At 37.9% G+C, this 22,433-nt stretch overlaps 1 protein-coding gene across 1 annotated transcript in view; it reads right to left on the bottom strand.

Moving 5' to 3' along the window:
* Positions 1–22,433, bottom strand: part of TENT5D (terminal nucleotidyltransferase 5D) — a 105,457-nt gene that overhangs the window by 79,916 nt on the left and 3,108 nt on the right. Inside the window, exon 2 of the mRNA XM_024240963.2 lies at positions 18,856–18,924. The gene's annotated coding sequence lies outside the window, so the exon portion shown is untranslated. The remainder of the gene's footprint in view (positions 1–18,855; positions 18,925–22,433) is intronic.

Raw genomic sequence — 22,433 nt, 5'->3', positions numbered from 1 at the left:
GACCAGATGGGTTCACAGCCGAATTGTACCAGAGGTACAAGGAGGAGCTGGTACCATTCCTTCTGAAACTATTCCAATCAATAGAAAAAGAGGGAATCCTCCCTAACTCATTTTATGAGGCCAGCATCATCCTGATACCAAAGCCTGGCAGAGACACAACAAAAAAAGAGAATTTTAGACCAATATCCTTGATGAACATTGATGCAAAAATCCTCAATAAAATACTGGCAAACAGAATCCAGCAGCACATCAAAAAGCTTATCCACCATGATCAAGTGGGCTTCATCCCTGGGATGCAAGGCTGGTTCAATATATGCAAATCAATAAATGTAATCCAGCATATAAACAGAACCAAAGACAAAAAACACATGATTATCTCAATAGATGCAGAAAAGGCTTGCGACAAAATTCAACAACGCTTCATGCTAAAAACTCTCAAAAAATTAGGTATTGATGGGACGTATCTCAAAATAATAAGAGCTATCTATGACAAACCCACAGCCAATATCATACTGAATGGGCAAAAACTGGAAGCATTCCCTTTGAAAACTGGCACAAGACAGGGATGCCCTCTCTCACCACTTCTATTCAACATAGTGTTGGAAGTTCTGGCCAGGGCAATTAGGCAAGAGAAGGAAATCAAGGGTATTCAATTAGGAAAAGAGGAAGTCAAATTGTCCCTGTTTGCAGATGACATGATTGTATATCTAGAAAACCCCATTGTCTCAGCCCAAAATCTCCTTAAGGTGATAAGCAACTTCAGCAAAGTCTCAGGATACAAAATCAATGTACAGAAATCACAAGCATTCTTATACATCAATAACAGACAAACCGAGAGCCGAATCATGAGTGAACTCCCATTCACAATTGCTTCAAAGAGAATAAAATACTAAGGAATCCAACTTACAAGGGATGTGAAGGACCTCTTCAAGGAGAACTACAAACCACTGCTCAAGGAAATAAAAGAGGATACAAACAAATGGAAGAGTGATGTTCCCCTTCCCGTGTCCATGTGTTCTCATTGTTCAATTCCCACCTATGAGTGAGAATATGCGGTGTTTGGTTTTTTGTTCTTGCGATAGTTTACTGAGAATGATGATTTCCAATTTCATCCATGTCCCTACAAAGGACGTGAACTCATCCTTTTTCATGGCTGCATAGTATTCCATGGTGTATATGTGCCACATTTTCTTAATCCAGTCTATCATTGTTGGACATTTGGGTTGGTTCCAAGTCTTTGCTATTGTGAATAGTGTCGCAATAAACATACGTGTGCATGTGTCTTTATAGCAGCATGATTTATAGTCCTTTGGGTATATACCCAGAGGGGGGAGGGATAGCATTGGGAGATATACCTAATGCTAGATGACGAGTTGGTGGGTGCAGCGCACCAGCATGGCACATGTATACATATGTAACTTACCTGCACGTTGCACACATGTACCATAGAGCCTAAAGTATAATAATAATAATAATAATAATAATAATAAAAATAAAAACAAACAAACAAACAAACAAAAAACAAAAAAAAACAAATGGAAGAACATTCCATGCTCATGGGTAGGAAGAATCAATATCATGAAAATGGCCATCCTTCCCAAGGTAATTTACAGATTCAATGCCATCCCCATCAAGCTACCAGTGACTTTCTTCACAGAATTGGAAAAAACTACTTTAAAGTTCATATGGAACCAAAAAAGAGCCCGCATCCCCAAGTCAATCCTAAGCCAAAAGAACAAAGCTGGAGGCATCACACTACCTGACTTCAAACTATACTACAAGGCTACAGTAACAAAAACAGCATGGTACTGGTACCAAAACAGAGATATAGATCAACGGAACAGAACAGAGCCGTCAGAAATAATGCCACATATCTACAAGTATCTGATCTTTGACAAACCTGACAAAAACAAGAAATGGGGAAAGGATTCCCTATTTAATAAATGGTGCTGGGAAAACTGGCTAGCCATATGTAGAAAGCTGAAACTGGATCCCTTCCTTACACCTTATACAAAAATCAATTCAAGATGGATTAAAGACTTAAATGTTAGACCTAAAACCATAAAAACCCTAGAAGAAAACCTAGGCATTACCATTCAGGACATAGGCATGGGCAAGGACTTCATGTCTAAAACACCAAAAGCAATGGCAACAAAAGCCAAAATTGACAAATGGGATCTCATTAAACTAAAGAGCTTCTGCACAGCAAAGGAAACTACCATCAGAGTGAACAGGCAACCTACAAAATGGGAGAAAATTTTCGCAACCTACTCATCTGACAAAGGGCTAATATCCAGAATCTACAATGATTTGCATTTCTCTAATGACCAGTGATGATGACCTTTTTTTCATATGTTTGTTAGCAGCATAAATGTTTTCTTTTGAGAAGTGTTAGGACCAGGTATTAATCTTTACTTCTGTGTATTTGATCTAGTTGTTCTACCTATCTGGCAATACTTTCCTTCATCCCTTGGCCTAACCAAATCTTTTAAGTCTGATCTCTTTCATGAAACCTTAAACGTTCTAGTCAATACTATTTTCTTTTACTTAGAGCCAGTGCTGCAAAGTTAACACAATGTTCTCCATGTGTTTAATGTATGTCAGTTTGATTTCTACAACTGAATTGTAACTTCCTTGAGGACAGAATTCACGTCTTACACTTCTTTCTTATATTGAGCTGTGAAATAATGGAAGGTATCCAAAAATGTGCACTAATTGACTGGTTAGACTCAACAAAGGTAAGGCCTCACTATTATGACATTTGTACAATGATATTATATAAGAAACTATTCTCCAAAGAATATTTCCAAAAAAATAAAAAATAAAACCATAGACAGCTTCATGCAAAAGGTAAACTGTTGGTTATAATACAATATGTGTATTCTTTGTGAAGTGTCTGATCATAATTTTTCTGTGATTGCAAGCTTCACTATAGTTCCTTTTTATTCCATTTTAGAGAGGGTATTTTAAAACTTCTTTCTACATTTCCAAAAATTTTCTCCCATTCTGTAGGTTGCCTGTTCACTCTGATGGTAGTTTCTTTTGCTGTGCAGAAGCTCTTTAGTTTAATTAGATCCCATTTGACTATTTTGGCTTTTGTTGCCATTGCTTTTGGTGTTTTAGACATGAAGTCCTTGCCCATGCCTATGTCCTGAATGGTATTGCCTAGCTTTTTTTCTAGGGTTTGTACAGTTTTAGGTCTAACATTGAAGTCTTTAATCCATCGTGAATTAATTTTTATATAAGGTGTAAGGAAGGGATGCAGTTTCAGCTTTCTACATATGGCTAGCCAGTTTTCCCAGCACCATTTATTAAATAGGGAATCCTTTCCCCATTTCCTGTTTTTGTCAGGATTGTCAAAGATCAGATAGTTGTAGATATGTGGCATTATTTCTGAGGGCTCTGTTCTGTTCCATTGGTCTGTATCTCTGTTTTGGTACCAGTACCATGCTGTTTTTGTTACTGTAGCCTTGTAGTATAGTTTGATGTCAGGTAGCGTGATGCTTCCAGCTTTGTTCTTTTGGCTTAGGATTGACTTGGTGATGCAGGCTCTTTTTTGGTTCCATATGAACTTTAAAGTAGTTTTTTTCCAATTCTGTGAAGAAAGTCATTGGTAGCTTGATGGGGATGGCACTGAATCTATAAATTACCTTGGGCAGTATGCCATTTTCACGATATTGATTCTTCCTACCCATGAGCATGGATTTGCAATCTACTCATCTGACAAAGGGCTAATATCCAGAATCTACAATGAACTCAAACAAATTTACAAGAAAAAAACAAACAACCCCATCAACAAGTGGGCGAAGGATATGAACAGACATTTCTCAAAAGAAGACATTTATGCAGCCAAAAGACAGATGAAAAAATGCTCATCATCACTGGCCATCAGAGAAATGCAAATCAAAACCACAATGAGATACCATCTCACACCAGTTAGAATGGCAATCACTAAAAAGTCAGGGAATAATAGGTGCTGGAGAGGATGTGGAGAAATAGGAACACTTTTACACTGTTGATGGGACTGTAAACTAGTTCAACCATTGTGGAAGTCAGTGTGGCGATTCCTCAGGGATCTAGAACTAGAAATACCATTTGACCCAGCCATCCCATTACTGGGTATATACCCAAAGGATTATAAATCATGCTGCTATAAAGACACATGCACACGTATGTTTATTGCGACACTATTCACAATAGCAAAGACTTGGAACCAACCCAAATGTCCAACAATGATAGACTGGATTAAGAAAATGTGGCACATATACACCATGGAATACTATGCAGCCATAAAAAAGGATGAGTTCATGTCCTTTGTAGGGACATGGATGAAGCTGGAAACCATCATTCTCAGCAAACTATCGCAAGGACAAAAACCAAACACCGCATGTTCTCACTCATAGGTGGGAATTGAACAATGAGAACACATGGACACAGGAAGGGGAACATCACACACCGGGGTCTGTTGTGGGGTGGGGGGAGGGGGGAGGGATAGCATTAGGAGATATACCTAATGTTAAATGAAGAGTTAATGGGTGCAGCACACTAACATGGCACATGTATACACGTGTAACAAACTTGCACGTTGTACACATGTTCCCTAAAACTTAAAGTATAATAAAAAAAAAAATTAAAAACTTCTTTCTACATTTCTATACTAAAATTCGTAATATATAATTAAAAATATTAATAAAACAGAACTTGCTTCCTTTAATACTTAACTATATTGGTATCCTTTAATACTTAACTATATTGGTATTGTAAGTTCTTTTCAAAATATTCACAATAAGAATCTTTTGCGTTAGGATAATACATTTCTCTTAAAAAGTAATCTAACAAGAAGGGTGTTCTAACTAATAGATATTTAATAACTGTAAAATTATAAGATCAGTCAACTGACTTGTAATTATTCCATTCATAAAGATATCAGATTCATAAAATCAGGAACAATTTTACTAGCACCAAAATTGATCAGTTTTTCTCATTATTTGTCCAAAGACACCTATGGCTCATAAGAGACCATTTTACACTCGTCATTTTGTTTGAAGCTGATTCATGCTGTTACTGATATCAAAAGTAGCCAAAAGACTCTGTTATTTACATTAAATAGGCTACTCTCAACTTTAGATATATTCACTTAAGGAGAAAGATGATTTTAACAGACATTTTTGTCTGTTGTAAATAAACTAGAAGTTTCTCTTCTAAGCCATTTATCTTTTCCAAATTTCTTACCCCTCAAACATTTGCATATTTTTCCGAATTACAGATATGTAACTGAATATGAAGACAGCTCTATCTCTGAATAAAAGGAATAGCTCTAATATAAAAAGTAATAATAAAACCTCAAAATATTTAAAGTGGGACTGCCTTCCTAGATGGGGTCTCATCTCCATGGCTGCACCCTCTTGGCTTTGGCACTCACCAGGTGGCTCTGCCTTGGCCTCTGTGGCCCCATGAACTGCAAGTACTGGGAGTTCCACAGATAGGATACCGGGACACCCTAGAAGTCGGTAAATAAACAAGAACCAAGATGATCAACTAGACCAGCTGGGAAGAGCTTCTCCTACCAAGAGAGACCACAGCATCAAGTAGACTGGCCCACTCCTAACAGATCTTTGGAAAGAATGCACTGAAAGTAGACAGAAAGGGGTTGCAGACCCCAGGCTGAAAAGGGAGGAAGCTGGGAACCCTACACAGGGTTGTGGAGCAACAGGAATCATTCCTCGCCCCCAGCAGCTCTAGAAAAGAGGTAAGTGAAAAGGGAATAGAATGGCTCACTATGGTCACAAACCTCCAGGATCCAAGCTGTAGAAGACCCAACAACCCCCACAGACATTTGAGCTGGCAGAGAAAATTGCCTGGAGAGTTGGCAGAGACATAATTCCAGCCTGTGCAGAGCCCAGAAGGTTTGGCCCAGGAACAGCTGCAGTGGAGCATGGCCATAGGCACCCATCTCCCAAGGCTTGCCATATTCCTTTAGGTGGCTTTATCCTTTGTTAGCTGCTGGACCTGGACAGAGCAGGGCTATCTTGGCCGTGGGACAGGGCCAGTCTAATCTCAGCACCCCTGTGGTCTGCTGGCCTCTCCCAGAGCCTCTGCCTGGCCACACTCACTTGCAAAACAGCCTCAGCTGCCCAGTCAAAGTGCGTGTCAGCAGTAACCATTACAGCTCTTTTGCCAGCAAAGCCCAGCTACCCATCGAAGTGCTTTTGCAGGCAGAACCCTACTAGAGCTCACTCACCCATGACTAGCTACTGCTCTGCCAGTGGAATTTGCCAGCAGCCCCTTTTGGAGTGTTGTTGCCAGCTGACTGAAAACACCTCTGCCACTCTAGTGTAGCAGGTGCTTAACTTCAAGGGGCCAGACAACAAAGCTGTGGTTCTGGTCAAAGCCCTCAGGGTTAGAACAAATGGCCCAGGTGTGCTGAGCTGAGCACTGGCCCCCTGAAAGCATCCAGGAACAAAACTAATTGACTAAATGCAACTCATGTCACAATCAAACCCTCAAGGGCATCAAGGAATAAAAGTAAAACGCCCCATCGAAAAGACAGCAACTTCAAATATCAAAAGAACATCAGCCCACACGAATGATTAAAAACAACAACAAACTAAAACAAAAACAAAGAACAGCACAAGAACTCTGTCCACTCTAAAAGCCAGAGTGTTTTCCTTCCTCCAAACGAATGCAGCAGCTCCCCAGCAGTGGCTCTTAACCAGACAGAAATGGATGAAATGACAGGCATAGAATTCAGAATCTGGATAGCAAGGAAGCTCAATGACATACAGAAGGTTGAAACCCCCATCCAAAAAATACAGTAAAACAGTCCAAGAATTGAAAGATAACATTGCCATTTTAAGAAAGAACCAAACTGAACTTCTGGAAAAGAAAAAATCACTATAGGAATTTCAGAAAGCATTGGAAACATTAATAACAGAATAGATTGAGCTGAGGAAAGAATTTCACAGCTTGAAGACCCCTCCTGTGAATCAATGCAGGTAGATAAAAATTTTAAAAAGTAGGAAATTGAACAAAATCCCCAAGAAATATGGGGTAAAGAGACCAAACCTATGATTCGCTGGCCGTCCTGAAAGACATGGAGAGAGAGCAAACAACTTGGAAAACATATCTGAGGATATTGTCCACAAAAATTTCTTCAACCTCGCTAGAGAGATCAACATGCAAATTTAGAGAACCCCTGTGAGATACCATACAAGACGACTGTCCCCAAGACACATAGTCATTAGATTCTCCAAAGTCAATGCAAAAGAAAAATTCTTGAAGGCAGGTAGGAAAAACTGACAGGTCACAGATACTTTTGTAAAGAAGACATACACGTGGCCAACAAGCATATGAAAAAATGCTCAACATCACTAATCATCAGGAAAATGCAAATCAAAGCTACAATGAGATACCATTTCATACCAGACAGAATGGTAATTGTTCAAAAGTAAAAAAAATAATAATAATAACACATTCTGCCAAAGCTGTGGAAACAAGGGAATGCTTGTACACTCCAGGTGGGAATGTAAATTAGTTCAGCCACTGTGAAAAGCAGTTTGGCAATGTCTCTAAGAATTTAAAGCAGATCTACCATTCAACCCAGCAATTCCAGTGTTGGGTGTATACCCAAAGGAATATACATTGTTCTACCATAAAGACACATGCATGCATATGTTCATTTTAGCACTATTCACAATAGCAAAGACATGGAATCAAACTCAATGACCATCAGTGGTAGACTGGATTAAAAAATGGGGTACACACACACCATGGAATACTATGCAGCCATAAAAAGAATGAGATCATCTCCTTTGCAGCAACATGGATGGAGCTAGAGGTAAGTATCCTAAGTAAGCTAACACAGGAAAATAAAAGCAAACACCACATGCTCTCACTTATAAGTGGGAGCTAAACATTGAGTACACATAGACACAAAGAAGGGCACAATAGACACCAGGGCCTAGATGAAGGTGGAGGATAGGAGGAGGGCGAAAATTAAAAAAAAAAACTACCTATAGGGTACTATGCTTATTGCCTGGGTGACAAAATAATATGTAAACCAAACTCCCATGAAACACAATTTATCTATTGAACAAACCTTCATACGTATCCCTGAAAGTAAAATAAAAGTTAAAAAATAAGATAATGAAAGAATAAGCCATAAACCGGGAGATAATATTTGCAAGTCACATATCCTACAAAGAACTTGTAGCCAGAATATGCAAAGAAATCTCAAAACTTAAGAATAAGACAAACCAATTAAAAAGTAAACAAGGGCTGCTGGCAGGATGGCCGAATAGGAACAGCTCCAGTCTGCAGCTTCCAGGGAGACCAATGCAGAAGGCAGGTGATTTCTGCATTTCCAACTGAGGTAGCCTGTTCATCTCATAGGGACTGGTTAGGCAGTGGGTGCAGCCCACGGAGGGTAAGCAGAAGCAGGGTGGGGTGTTGACTCACCCAGGAAGTGCAATGAGTTGGGGGCCTCCCTCCCCCAGCCAAGGGAAGCCATGAAAGACTGTGCTATCCAGCCCAGATACTACGCTTTTCCCATGGTTTTTCCAGTCCACAGACTCAGAGATTCCTTCGTGTGCCTCTACCATCAGAGCCCTGGGTTTCAAGGACAAAACTGGGCAGCTGTTCAGGCAGACACCAAGCTAGCTGTAGGAGTTTTTTTTTTTTTTTTCTTTGTACTCCAGCGGCACCTGGAACCCCAGAGACAGAACCATTCATTCCCCTGGAAAGGGGGCTGAAGCCAGGGAGCCAAGTGGTCTCGTTCAACAGGTCCCACTCCCAAAGAGCCCAGCAAGCTAAGAACCACTGGCTTGAAATTCTTGCTGCCAGCAAAGCACTCTGAAGTCCACCTGGAACAATGGAGCTTGGTGGGGGGAAGGGCATCCACCATTACTGAGGCTTGAGTAGGTGGTTTTCCCCTGACAGCGCTAAAAAGGCCTGGAAGTTCACACTGGGCAGAACTCAACAAAGCGTGGCAAAGCGGCTATGGCCAGATTGCCTCTCTAGATTCCTCTTCACTGGGCAGGGCATCTCTGAAAGAAAGGCAGCAGCCTGTCAGTGGCTTATAGATAAAACTCCCATCTCACTGGGACAGAGCACCTGGAGGAAGTGGGGGCTGTGGGTGTAACTTCAGCAAACTTAAACATTCCTACCTGCCAGCTCTGAAGAGAGCAGCAGATCCTGACAAGGAGGATTCTACCATCATAGCACTCCAGCTCTGCTAAGGGGCAGACTGCCTCCTCAAGTGGGTCCCTAACCCCCGTGCCTCCTGACTGGGAGAATACCTCCCAACAAGGGTTGATAGATACCTCATACAGGAGAGCTCTGGCTAGTATCAGGCTGGTGCCCCTCTGGGACGAAGCTTCCAGAGAAAGGAACAGGCACAGTCTTTGCTGTTCTGCAGTCTCCACTAGTGATACCCAAGCAAACAGGGTCTAGAGTGGACCTCCAGCAAACTGCAGCAGAGCTGCAGAAGAGGCGCCTGTCAGAAGAAAAACTAACAAACAGAAAGCAATAACATCAACATCAACAAAAAGAACCCCCACACAGAAACCTCATCCAAGGTCATCAGCCTCAAAGATCAAAAGTAGATAAATTCACGAACATGAGGAAAAACCAGCACAAAAAGACTGAAAATTCCAAAACTCGGAACGCCTCCTCTCCTCCAAATGATCATAACTCCTCTCCAGCAAGGGCTCAAAACTGGACAGAGAATTAGTTTGATGAGTTGACAGAAGTAGGCTTCAGAAGTTGGGTAATAACAAACCCCTTTGAGCTAAAGGAGCATGTTCTAACTGAATGCAAGGAAGCTAAGAACCTTGACGAAGGTGACAGAAACTGCTAACTAGAATAACCAGTTTAGAGAAGAACATAAATGACCTGATGGAGCTGAAAAACACAGCACAAGAACTTCGTGAAGCATACACAAATATCAACAGTCGAATCAATCAAGCAGAAGAAAGAATATGAGACTGAAGATCAACTTACTGAAATGAGAAGTGAAGACAAGATTTGAGAAAAAAAAAAAAAAAAACATTGAAACGGAATGAACAAAGCCTCCAAGAAATATGGGACTATGTAAAAAGACCAAATCTATGATTGATTGGGGTCCCTGAAAGTGATGGGAAGGATGGAACCAAGTTGAAAAACACACTTCAGGATATTAACCAGGAGAACTTCCCCAACCTAGCAAGACAGGCCAACATTCAAATTAAGGAAATATAGAGAACACCACTAAGATACTCCTTGAGAAGAGCAACTCCAAGACACATAATCGTCAGATTCTCCAAGGTTGAAACGAAGGAAAAAATGTTAAGGGCAGCCAGAAAGAAAGGTCAGGTTACCTACAAAGGTACGCCCATCAGACTAACAGTGGATCTCTCTGCAGAAACCCTACAAACTAGAAGAGAATGGAGGCCAATATTCAACATTCTTAAAGAATTTTCAACCCAGAATTTAATATCCAGCCAAACTAAGTTTCATAAGTGAAGAAGAAATAAAATCCTTTGCAGACAGCAAATGCTGAGGGATTTTGTCACCACCAGACTTGACATACAAGAGCTCCTGAAGGAAGCACTAAATACGGAAAGGAAAAACCAGTACCAGCAACTGCAAAAACAAGCCAAAATATAAAGACTAATGACACTATGAAGAACCTGCATCAACTAACGTGCAAAATAATCAGCTAGTATCATGATGACAGGATCAAATTCACAAATAACAATATTAACCTTAAATGTAAATGGACTAAATGCCCCAATTAAAAGACACAAACTGCCAAATTGGATAAAGAGACAAGACCCATCGGTGTGCTATATTCGGGAGACCCATCTGACGTGCAAAGACACAGATAGGCTCAAAATAAGGGGATGGGGGAATATTTATTAAGCAAATGGAAAACAAAAAAAAGCAGGGGTGGCAATAGTAGCCTGTGATAAAACAGACTTTAAACCAACAAAGATAAAAAAAGACAAAGAAGGGCATTATGTAACGGTAAAGGGATCAATGCAACAAGAAAAGCTAACTAACCTAAATAAATATGCACCCAATACAGGAGCAACTGGATTCATAAAACAAGTTCTTAGAGAACTACAAAGAGACTTAGACTCCCACACAATAATAGTGGGAGACTTTAATGCCCCACTGTCAATATTAGGCAGATCAACAAGACAGAAAATTAACAAGGATATTCAGGACTTGAACTCAGCTCTGGACCAAGCAGACCTAGTAGACATCTACAGAACTCTCCACCCCAAATCAACAGAATATACATTCTTCTCAGAATCACATAGCACTTATTCTAAAATCATCCACATAATTGGAAGTAAAACACTCCTCAGCAAATGCAAAAGAACAGAAATCGTAACAGCCTCTCAGACCACAGTGCAATCAAATTAGAACTCAGGATTAAGAAACTTACTCAAAACTGCACAACTACATGGAAACTGAACAACCTGCTCCTGAATGACTATAGGGTAAATAATGAAATTAAGGCAAAAATAATTCAGTTCTTTGAAACCAACGAGAACAAAGAGACAATGTACCTAAATCTCTGGGACACAGGTAAAGCAGTGTTGAGAGGGAAATTTAAAGTACTAAATGCCCACATCAGAAAGCAGGAAAGGTCTAATATCGACACCCTAATGTCACAATTGAAAGAACTAGAGAAGCAAGAGCAAACAAATTTAAGAGCTAGCAGAAGACAAGAAATAGCTAAGATCAGAGCAGAACTGAAGGAGATAGAGACACGAGAAACCCTTCAAAAAAAATCAATGATTCCAGGAGCTTGTTTTTTTAAAAAAGATTAACAAAATAGACCACTAGCCAGACTAACAAAGAAGAAAAGAGAGAAGAATCAAACAGACACGATAAAAAATTATAAAGGGGAAACACCACTGATCTCACAGTAATACAAACTACCATCAGATAATACTATACACACCTCTATGCAAATAAACTAGAAAATCTAGAAGCAATGGATAAATTCTTGAACACATACACCATTCCCAGACTAAACCAGGAAGAAGTCGAATCCCTGAATAGACCAATAACAAGTTCTGTAATTGAGGCAGTAATTAATAGCCTACCAACCAAAAAAAGCCCAGGACCAGACAGAATAACAGCCGAATTCTACCAGAGGTACAAAGAGGAGCTGATACCATTCCTTCTGAAACTATTCTAAACAACAGAAAAAGAGGGACTCCCCACTAACTCATTTTATGAGGCCAGCATCATCCTGATTCCAAAATCTGGTAGAGACACAACAACAAAAAAATTTCAAGACAGTATCGTTGATGAACATAGATGCGAAAATCCTCAATAAAATATTGGCAAACCGAATCCAGCTGCACATCAAAAAGCTTATCCACCACAATCAAGATGGCTTCATCCCTGGGATTCAAGGCTGATTCAACATACATAAATCAATAAAAGTAATCCAACGCATAAACAGAACCAATGACAAAAACCACATGATTATCTCAATAGATGCAGAAAAGGACTTCAATAAAATTCAACACGACTTCATGTTAAAAACTCTCAGTAAACTTGGTATTGATGGAACATATCTCAAAATAATAAGAGCTATTTCTAACGAACCCATAGCCAATATCATACTGAATGGGCAAAAGCTGGAAGCATTCACTTTGAAAACCGGCACAAGACAATGATGCCCTCTCTCACCACTCCCATTCAACATAGTATTGGAAGTTCCGGCCAGAGCAATCATGCAAGAGAAAGAAATAAAGAGCATTCAAATAGGAAGAGGGGAAGTCAAATTGTCTTGGTTTGCAGATGACATGATTTTATATTTAGAAAACCCCACTGTCTCAGCCCAAAATCTCCTTAAGCTGATAAACAAGTGCAGCAAAGTCTCAGGATACAAAATCAATGTGCAAAAATCACAAGCATTCTTATACACCAATAACAGACAAATAGAGAGCCAAATCATGAGTGAACTCCCATTCACAATTGCTACCAAGAGAATAAAATACCTAGGAATACAACTTACAAGGGATGTGAAGGACCTCTTCAAGAACTATAAACCACTGCTCAAGGAAATAAGAGAGGACACAAACAAATGGAAAAACATTCCATGCTCATGGATAGGAAGAATCAATATCATGAAAATGGCCATACTGCCCAAAGTAATTTATAGATTCAAGGGTATCCCCATCAAGCTACCATTGACTTTCTTCACAGAATTAGAAAAAACTACATTAAATTTCATATGGAACCAAAAAAGAGCCAAGACCATCTTAAGCAAAAAGAGCAACGCTATAGGCATCACGCTACCTGACTTCAAACTATACAAGGCTACAGTAACCAAAACAGCATGATACTGGTGCCAAAACAGACACATAGACCAATGGAATAGAACAGAGGCCTCAGAAATAACACCACACATCTACAACCATGTTATCTTCAACAAATCTGAGAAAAACAAGCAATGGGGAAAGGATTCCCTATTTAAGAAATGGTGCTGGGAAAACTGGCTAGCCACATGCAGAAAACAGAAACCAGACCCCTTCCTTACACATTACACAAATATTAACTCAAGATGTATTAAAGACTTAAATGTAAAACCTGAAACTATAAAAACCATAGAAGAAAACCTAGGAGATACCATTTAGGACGTAGGCATGGGCAAAGACTTCATGACTAAAACACCTAAAGCAATTGCAACAAAAGCCAAAATTGAAAAATGAGATCTAATTAAACTAAAGAGCTTCTGCTCAGCAAAAGAAACTATCATCTGCTTGAACAGGCAACCTACAGAATGGGAGAAAATTTTTGCAATCTATCCATCTGACAAAGGTCTAATATCCAGAGTCTACAAGGAACTTAAACAAATTTACAAGAAAAAAACCAAACAACCCCATCAAAAAGTGGGTGAAGGATATGAACAGACACTTCTCAAAAGAAGACATTTATGTGGCTAACAAACATATGAAAAAAAGCTCATCATCACTGGTTATTAGATAAATGCAAATAAAAACCACAATGAGATAACATCTCACACCAGTTAGAATGGTGATCATTAAAAAGTTTGGAAACAACAGATGCTGGTAAGGATGTGGAGAAATAGGAATGCTTTTACACTGTTGGTGGGAGTGTAAATTAGTTCAACCACTGTGGAAGACAGTGTGGCAATTCCTCAAGGATCTAGAACCAGGAATACCACCATTTGACCCACCAATACCATTACTGGGTATATACCCACAGGATTATAAATCATTCTACTATAAAGAAACATGCACACATATGTTTATTGCAGCAATATTTACAATAGCAAAGACTTGGAACCAACCCAAATGCCCATCAATGATATACTGGATAAAGAAAATGTGGCCCATATACACTGTGGAATACTATGCAGCCATAAAACGAATGAGTTAATTTCCTTTGCACGGCCATGGATGAAGCTGGAAACCATCATCCTTGCAAACTAACACAGGAAGAGAAAACCAAACACCTCATGTTCTCACTCATAAGTGGGAGCTGAACAATGAGAACACATGGACACAGGGAGGGGAACATCACACACCAGGGCCTGTCGAGGTCTGGGGGGAAAGGGGAGGGAGAGCATTAGGACAAATACCTAATGCATGCAGGGCTGAAAACCGAGATGAAGAGTTGATAGGTGCAGCAAACCACCTTGGCACATGTATACCTATGTAACAAACCTGTACATTCAGCACATGTATCCCAGAACTTAAAGTAAAAAACAAAAAAGTAAACAAAATAATCAACAGACACTTGACTAAACATGATATAAATATGACAAGCACATTAAAGCTGTGCACTATCATGAGCCTTTAGATAAATGCAAATGAAAAACGTGATGAGATACAAGCACATACCTATAAGAATAGCTAAAATAAAAGATAATGACAATACTCAGTGCCAGTGAAGGTATGTGGCAAGTAGAACTCTTGTATAGTGCTGGTAAGAATGCAAGATGGTACCACAACTCCAGAAAACAGTTTTGAAGTTTCTTAAAAAGTTAAGCACACTTATCACATGCCCCAGCAATCTCACACCTGGCTGTTGGTATATCAATATACACAGCAGTTATATTTGTAAATATCCCAAAGATATTTGGGAATAACTGAAATATCTTTCAGCAGGTGTATGGACAAACAAACTTGGTACATTCATATAATAGGATACTACTCAGTAATAAAAAAGAATACACTTTTTATACAGTGAACCACCTATAGATGAATCCCAAAGGCATTATGCTGAGTTAAAGAAGCCAGTCACATAACATTACATGCTGTATGATTCCATTTAAATGACAATTCTTGAAGGGTTATAACTGTTCAGTGATTGCCAGGCTCAGTCAAATGAAGAGTATAACAGATCTATACACAGGGTTATTAAATGGACAAGAATAGGAATGAAAAATGTAGGAGTTACTTCTCAATAACTGGGGAGGGAGGACGTAAAAAGGCAAGGAAGACACTGGATTAGGACAAAATGGTCTTTCTTCACAGTTTGGTCATGGTGAAAGCCAGAGTGACAAGAGAATTAGAGCAAGGACAAAAGGGACCCTTATGGAAACCTTGCAGATTACCATTGTAAGCTCTGACCAGGCAACTCTGGCAATAGAAGGAAAAGAGGAGAAGCTAAGTTGGCTAAAGAGAGAGCCAAGATTTGCTACAGAGAGGGCTTGAAGACAAAATGATAAATGGATATCCTAGTTTCTATTGCTCCAGAGAATATGCAGGAAAAAGGGAATCCTTCTATCAACAATCACTCATATGTTTAAAAAATTAAAGTGGGACAAGTAAGGCAGCGATGCTAATAGGGTAATCCCTGGGAGTACCTTTCCCGCTTTATCACAGTGATGATATGCTAGGCAGACTCCTCATCATTATGTCGTAACTCCTCACCTCCAATATGCACCTGGATTGTGACCCCAGGTGATGAAGAAAGATGTCTCAGGTCAAATAGTCTGCACTCCAAAAGGAATTTGCCAGTTAGAAGACCTACTGGAATGTTTGGTGGATCTTTCAAGAAACCCTTAGGAATTAAGTTCTAAGGAAGTCAAGATGAAGAGGTGAGGACAAAGGGGAAATGGTCTGGCATTTTACAAAGGGACTCTCAAGCAAAACTGGAAGGAATCTCTGGAATCTCTGATGATTTAGGGACATAGGGATATAGGATATATAGGGATATAGGGATATAGGATATAGCAAGAAAAACTAGACATATGACAAAGAACTATATAAAGGTGTAAGGGGAAGTAACAAGAATAAAAAATGTTCCAACTTTTCTGACCATCCTTTGAAGCAGCAGCTAGTTTCTTAAACTGTCACCATTTCTGAGTACTAGCACTCATAAATAAACATTATTTTATTGAGAGTAATTCTGTTTTTAAAAGTGAGTGTTCTTTATTCTTTCTGTGCTTATAGGTAAAGACCTAGATCTTCTAAGTGTAAGAGCAAATATAAGAGGTACTGACATTGAGTGAGTTTGTGCTATGAACGAAAGCACTGGAAACTAACTTGGGTTAAAATTAGTGTTCACAGGCTTCAAAGTATCTAAATTAATCTTTTGCTTGGGAAGGGGTCTCTTAAGCAAACAGGTAATAATATTTAATTGAGAATATAACATTTCCATTCTTAATATTATTTAAGAAATTGTTTATTGAAACTTCTTTTTGAAATGTGTGCTTAACCTAGAACAGTGCTACTCATGGAACATTACTAAGCACTACCAGTTCTGCTATGATCCATGAATATCAAAGTTATTGAAGTTCAATAACCTTGTGACAATTCAACTAAAGTATTATCAAGAAAAAAAGAAGACACATATATGGTCAACAAGCATAAGAAAAATGCTCATCTTCATTAATCATCAGAGAAATGCAAATCAAAACCATAAGATATACCATCTCAAGCCAGTCAGTATGGCTATTATTAAAAAAATCAAAAAATAACAGATGTTGGTGAGTTTGCAGAGAAAAGGGAATGCTTATATACTGCTGGTGGGAATGTAAATTAGTTCAGCCACTGTGGAAAGCAGTTTAGAGATTTCTCAAAAAACTTTAACACAGAACTACCATTTGACCCAGCAATCTCATCACTGGGTATACACCCAAAGAAATATAAATTGTTCTACCAAAATGACACATGCACTCATATGTTAACTACAACACTATTCACAACAGCAAAGAGATGGAATCAACTCAGGTACCCATCAACGGAGAACTAGATAAAGAAAATGTGGTACATATACACCATGGAATGTTACACAGCCATAAGAAAGAACAAAATCATGTCCTTTGCAGCAACATAGATGCATCTTGAGACCATTATCCTAAGTGAATTAATTCAGGAAAAGAAAATCAAATACCACATGTTCTCACTCATAAATGGGAACTAAACCTTGAGTACCCATTGATTCAGAGGGGAAAAACAGACACCAGGGCCTATTGAGGGAGGAGGGTGGAAGGAGACTGAGATTCAAAAAAGTAACTATTGGGTACTATGTTCACTCTACCAGGTAACAAAATAATTTGTATACCAAACCCCAGCAACTTGCTATTTACCCATGTAACAAATCTGCACATGTTCCCCCTGAACCTAAAATAAAAGGTGACTAATTAAAAAAATAAACCATTAAAAGTATACAAAGTTTAAACTATTTGCCAGGAGTTCTGTTGGTTCCAGATGTCCAAAGTCATATAAGAAATAAAATGGGCTGGGCGCGGTGGCTCATGCCTGTAATCCCAGCACTTTGGGAGGCCAAGGTGGGCAGATCACCTGAGGTCGGGAGTTCAAGACCAGCATGACCAACATGGAGAAACTCCGTCTCTACTAAAAATACAAAAAAATCAGCTGGGCGTGGTGGTGCATGTCTGTAATCCCAGCTACTCGGGAGGCTGAGGCAGGAGAATCGCTTAAACCCAGGAGGCGGAGGTTGCGGTGGGCCGAGATCGTGCCACTGCACTCCAGCCAGGGCGACAAGAGTGAAATTCCATCTCAGACAAAAAAAAAAAAAAATAAATAAATAAAATGACCTGGTCCTAAAGAAAGTTATAACTAATTAAAGAAATAAGGCACATATATTAAAATATAATAACAATTTATGTTTTAACCAAAGTTGTTTACTAGGGGATGCCACAGTGACTGCACCACTCTGAATGTTCAATACGAAATTTCTAGATGGCACTTTGTGAGAAGTTAATAGGCTTCTAGCAAATATCAAGAAACATGTAATATCTGAGCATGAATGCACTCCTGTACCTGGTATGAGCTGCATTTGTATAATATGAGACTATTAACTAAATCTTCATCTTAATTGTACTGCAGTCAGTGAATTCCTGTAGATCCTATTCTGGGTGTAAAGTATAGAAAATAGGTTGAACTAGAGTTTCCTTTATAAAGTTGACTTAAAAGTTTCCAGAGACTTGTAATGAGGATGAATATGGTAATTTGTAAAAAAAAAATAATAAAGATAGACTAATAAGAAATGAGAAACTAACAGAAAAAAATGCTAGTGGTTTAAACAAAAGACAGACAAAAGCAGAAATCATATAATAGAGAATATGCTTGCCAAATACATGTACATAATCTTTTCTCTCTCTCCAAATTTGAACAACTGCTTATTGAAATCATACATTATTTATTAACGTAATTGTCAAAGAGAATTTTCAAGATACTCTTTTCTACCGTGTTCATAAATACATCTTGAATTATGGGTTGTCTAAAAGCTAAAATAAAAAATGAAAGGGTTAATTCACACTAATCTGATGTATGGTCTTTAACAAGTTAAATAATCCCTCATTATTCCTCCAATTTAAAAATTTATTTCTCTCTAACCTTTTTATCTTACCTCCAGCTAGTGAAACTCCAGTTAGATAGATGAGAAGTGTTAGATAATTTCTTTTCACAAATAATTAATCTGAATAAAAAAGAAATAGAAAGTTATTAATTTCTATATAGTCTGGATCATTGCCTCATTCTCATTAAGCTTCAGTTTAGGACCTGACTTAGAAATGGGTCAGTTGAGCTCAGTTACCATAGACTCTCACTGTCTTGTTTTCAGGCAGCTTAGACACACAATCATTCATGAAACAAAATTGTACGGTTTTTGGGCCAAATATGGAAATTGAGAAATGTTGCAGTGAAAGTGAACATCTTAATGTAAAGTTCTATGAAAAGTCTGATAAGTATCATTTGAGTAAGTTGCTGTCATCTAAGGCCAAGGGTACCCATGAGATTGACTTATAGTTCTTACAGTTCCTTTTTTTTTTAAATAAATTCTTCTTTTGAATTTATCTTTTAATTGAATGTTTCTTTTATTCTAGTTACATGGTAGGTTAAATGATATGTATTTTTTCTCTATATATCTTCACATGCCTTACCCAATACACATTTTAAGAAAAGAATTATTTTCAGTATACCTCAGCTACAACTGACAAACAATGGTTTTTACAATTCTGAGGTTCAGAGAGGATAAAAGCATATTACCAACCTAGATCAGAGCTAGCTATGCAAATCAGATAGGAATTTAACTTGATATGCTTTATGGACTTTTGCCTTATACACTGATCTTGTCCTGTAAATAATATTTCCTTTTGACTGAACAAGAACATAATAAAAATCATTTTGGATCAGACCCATAGTCTATCCAGCTCAGTATTCTGTTTCTGATATGTCAGATGAGCAATGCTGAGCACACAGTAGGCAATCAATATTTCATTGAACTGTTTTTGAAATAAGCAGTCATGTCTGACTTTTAAGGCACAAATCCCATATAAAAGCCAGCTTTTCCGTAAGATGTATGCTAATTTAACTCCTTTCTGAATCATCATTTGCAATATATAAAATCTTTTAACATATAAAATAGTATTTATTTTATTTACAGTAAAATGGCTATTTCTACCCTGTGTCTCAGTAATCCCACTTCTGGTAAATACTTTAGAGAATTTTTGCAAATGTGCATAGTCACAAATGAATGATTCCAAATGCCCTGTTCTTTCCACTGCCTCCAAAGTGAAAATTTTTACAATGACTTCAAAGTATTGGATTCATATTTTACCAACTTTAGAAAACTGGTTCAAAAGCTAGGAATGATGTTGTTGTTTTGCTCTTGCTGTGGCTAATCCTGAAAAAGAGTGGGCTGAAAGATATTTCTGTTGCTATTGTCATCATTTGTCTGTTGGTTTAATGTAAAGGCAGCATTAGATAATTCTATAGCTAGATAAATGGTTATCTGGGAGTGATTCAAAGGATATTTGGCAATGTCTGGAAACATTTTTGGCTGTCAAAACTTGGGAAAGAAGGTGCTATTGGCATTTGGGGAGTAGAGGTCAGAGATGCTGCTAAGTATTACACTGCACAGGACAGTCTCCTCAAAACATTGTCCAGACCGAAATATCTACAGTTCTGCTTGAGAAACTATGATCTAGAGGTGAGAATTTTGGTACATACTATTGCAAATTTTAGAAAAAATATTCAAAAATCATAGAATGTGGGTAATAAAACATAGAGAAGTTGAGAAATTTACAAAGCATGCTACGCTCTGTTCTAACCAATTACCAGGTAAAGTAGTAAGAACCATGACTTTGACAGATTTTGGATTAGAGACTCGAGAATCAATCTAGAATGAAGAGTAGTAAGAAAGTAACAGTAAATAAAAGCCATATCTAGAATTAAATGTGTAGGTTCTATGGTCAGTAAAATGGGATACAGGAGTGCAGAGTAGTATAGTCCTTTAAGAGAGCTTTTTTTGTTTTGCTTTGTTTTTAACCTTGCCCTCACCTGCCCTTCTGATAAGTCTCTTCTTTTTGCTTTTTCTTCCCTTAAGAGTTTTTTTTCAAACAGCTCTTGGATAGTAAAATCATAGAGATAAGGAAAATGTTTATTAAAAATGAGTTTTCTGAGCACTATGCTTAAAGAATTTTCGAATCTTACAATTCTCAAACCTAATTTGGAATTATCCCTAAAGCATCTGTAATAATAGCAAATGTTTTATTATTTCCTACCATAATAATAATCAATCAACTCAAGGAATAATAAAACTTCATTTTTATTATTCAAGTTTTGAAAAGGTTTCCAGTCAAAGAGAAATTATAAGTCTCGGATATTCTGTTAAAATCAAAGATTTTTAGAGAAACAATCTTTTTGATAACTCTCTCTCTCTCTCTCTCTACATATATATATATATATTTCTGATAACTATATATTATAATCACCAAATGTGACATTTATTATTAAAATAAAGATCAAATATTAGCACTTTGAGAAACAGTAAACATGTAGATTTATTTTTTCTAATTTTCCAAGACTTTTTTTTTCATTTTATTCTATTCATTTAAATCCTACATTCAGCTTCTCATCTTGTCTCCTTATGTTTATCTGTCACTTCCAAATTATGAACTGGATAGTTTTTCAGGTCACCTGTGACCACCACTAAAACCCACTTGTCTTGTCTTTAAGCTTCTGTTCCCTACAATATCATCTATTTGCTTCTGTTAGTAGTGCTTTACCTCTTCTGTAGCTCTAATCTTTTTACTTGTCACTTGAAGAGTTCTAGGCTAGGCTAATGTTCAAATTAAACGTAAAACACCAGAACTATGAAACCAGCAAAGTGTACTCTGCCTGCCCAGGAGGAAAAAATAGTTTTTCTATTATAAGTAGGAAAGAACTTCAGTTTCCACCTCTCTCAAATTTTTGGAAACTGAGTCTATTTCTTCATATACAAACTAGAAAGATTGCCAGTCAGCTAGAATAAGTCCTCATTTTACTCTTACACTAAATGGGCACCTGAGCTATGAAAGCAGGTCTTATTTGTGGTTCTGCTTTGCCTGTCTGCTACACACATTCAAAAGTACTGCATTGGGAATCAAGAAGACCTAGGTTGAATACCTAGGCAAACCAAATAATCTCTCTGAGCTTCTGTTTTTGTTGTTGTTGCTGTGTTTGTTTTGGGATTTTTTGTTGTTTTTCTAATTGGTTAAAAATAAAGGATAATGCCTGGCCAGATTACCTCAGATTACTTTAGGTATCAAATGAAATGATGTATACGAGACATTCTGTAAACTATTAAGTTTCAGCCCAGTTAAGCTATTTTATGCAATAAATGATTTGTATAATTCTATAATACTTATTTCCATTATGCAAACAAAAGCAAAACACAGATTCCTGGATCTCACTGCAAATTTACTCTATCAGAATCTGCAGAAGTGAGGCCCAGTCATCTGCATTTTTAACAAAGACATCAAAGTGTGAGAAATATGACACTATGCTCTCTTCATTTCTAGTGAACTCTTTTTACTTCAATGGGAGTTTGTCAAGTACCATTTAATTTTCTGATTATCTTAAAATCATTTGTTAGAAGACAACAAAAAATGTGTTAACACAAAACAATCATAATATTAAAAATTAAGTGGCTTAGAATCTTAACTG

This window comes from Pongo abelii, chromosome X (assembly GCF_028885655.2).
Source record: "Pongo abelii isolate AG06213 chromosome X, NHGRI_mPonAbe1-v2.0_pri, whole genome shotgun sequence".
NCBI classification, from domain to species: Eukaryota; Metazoa; Chordata; class Mammalia; order Primates; family Hominidae; genus Pongo; species Pongo abelii.
This window is presented reverse-complemented; position numbering and strand designations above follow the sequence as displayed.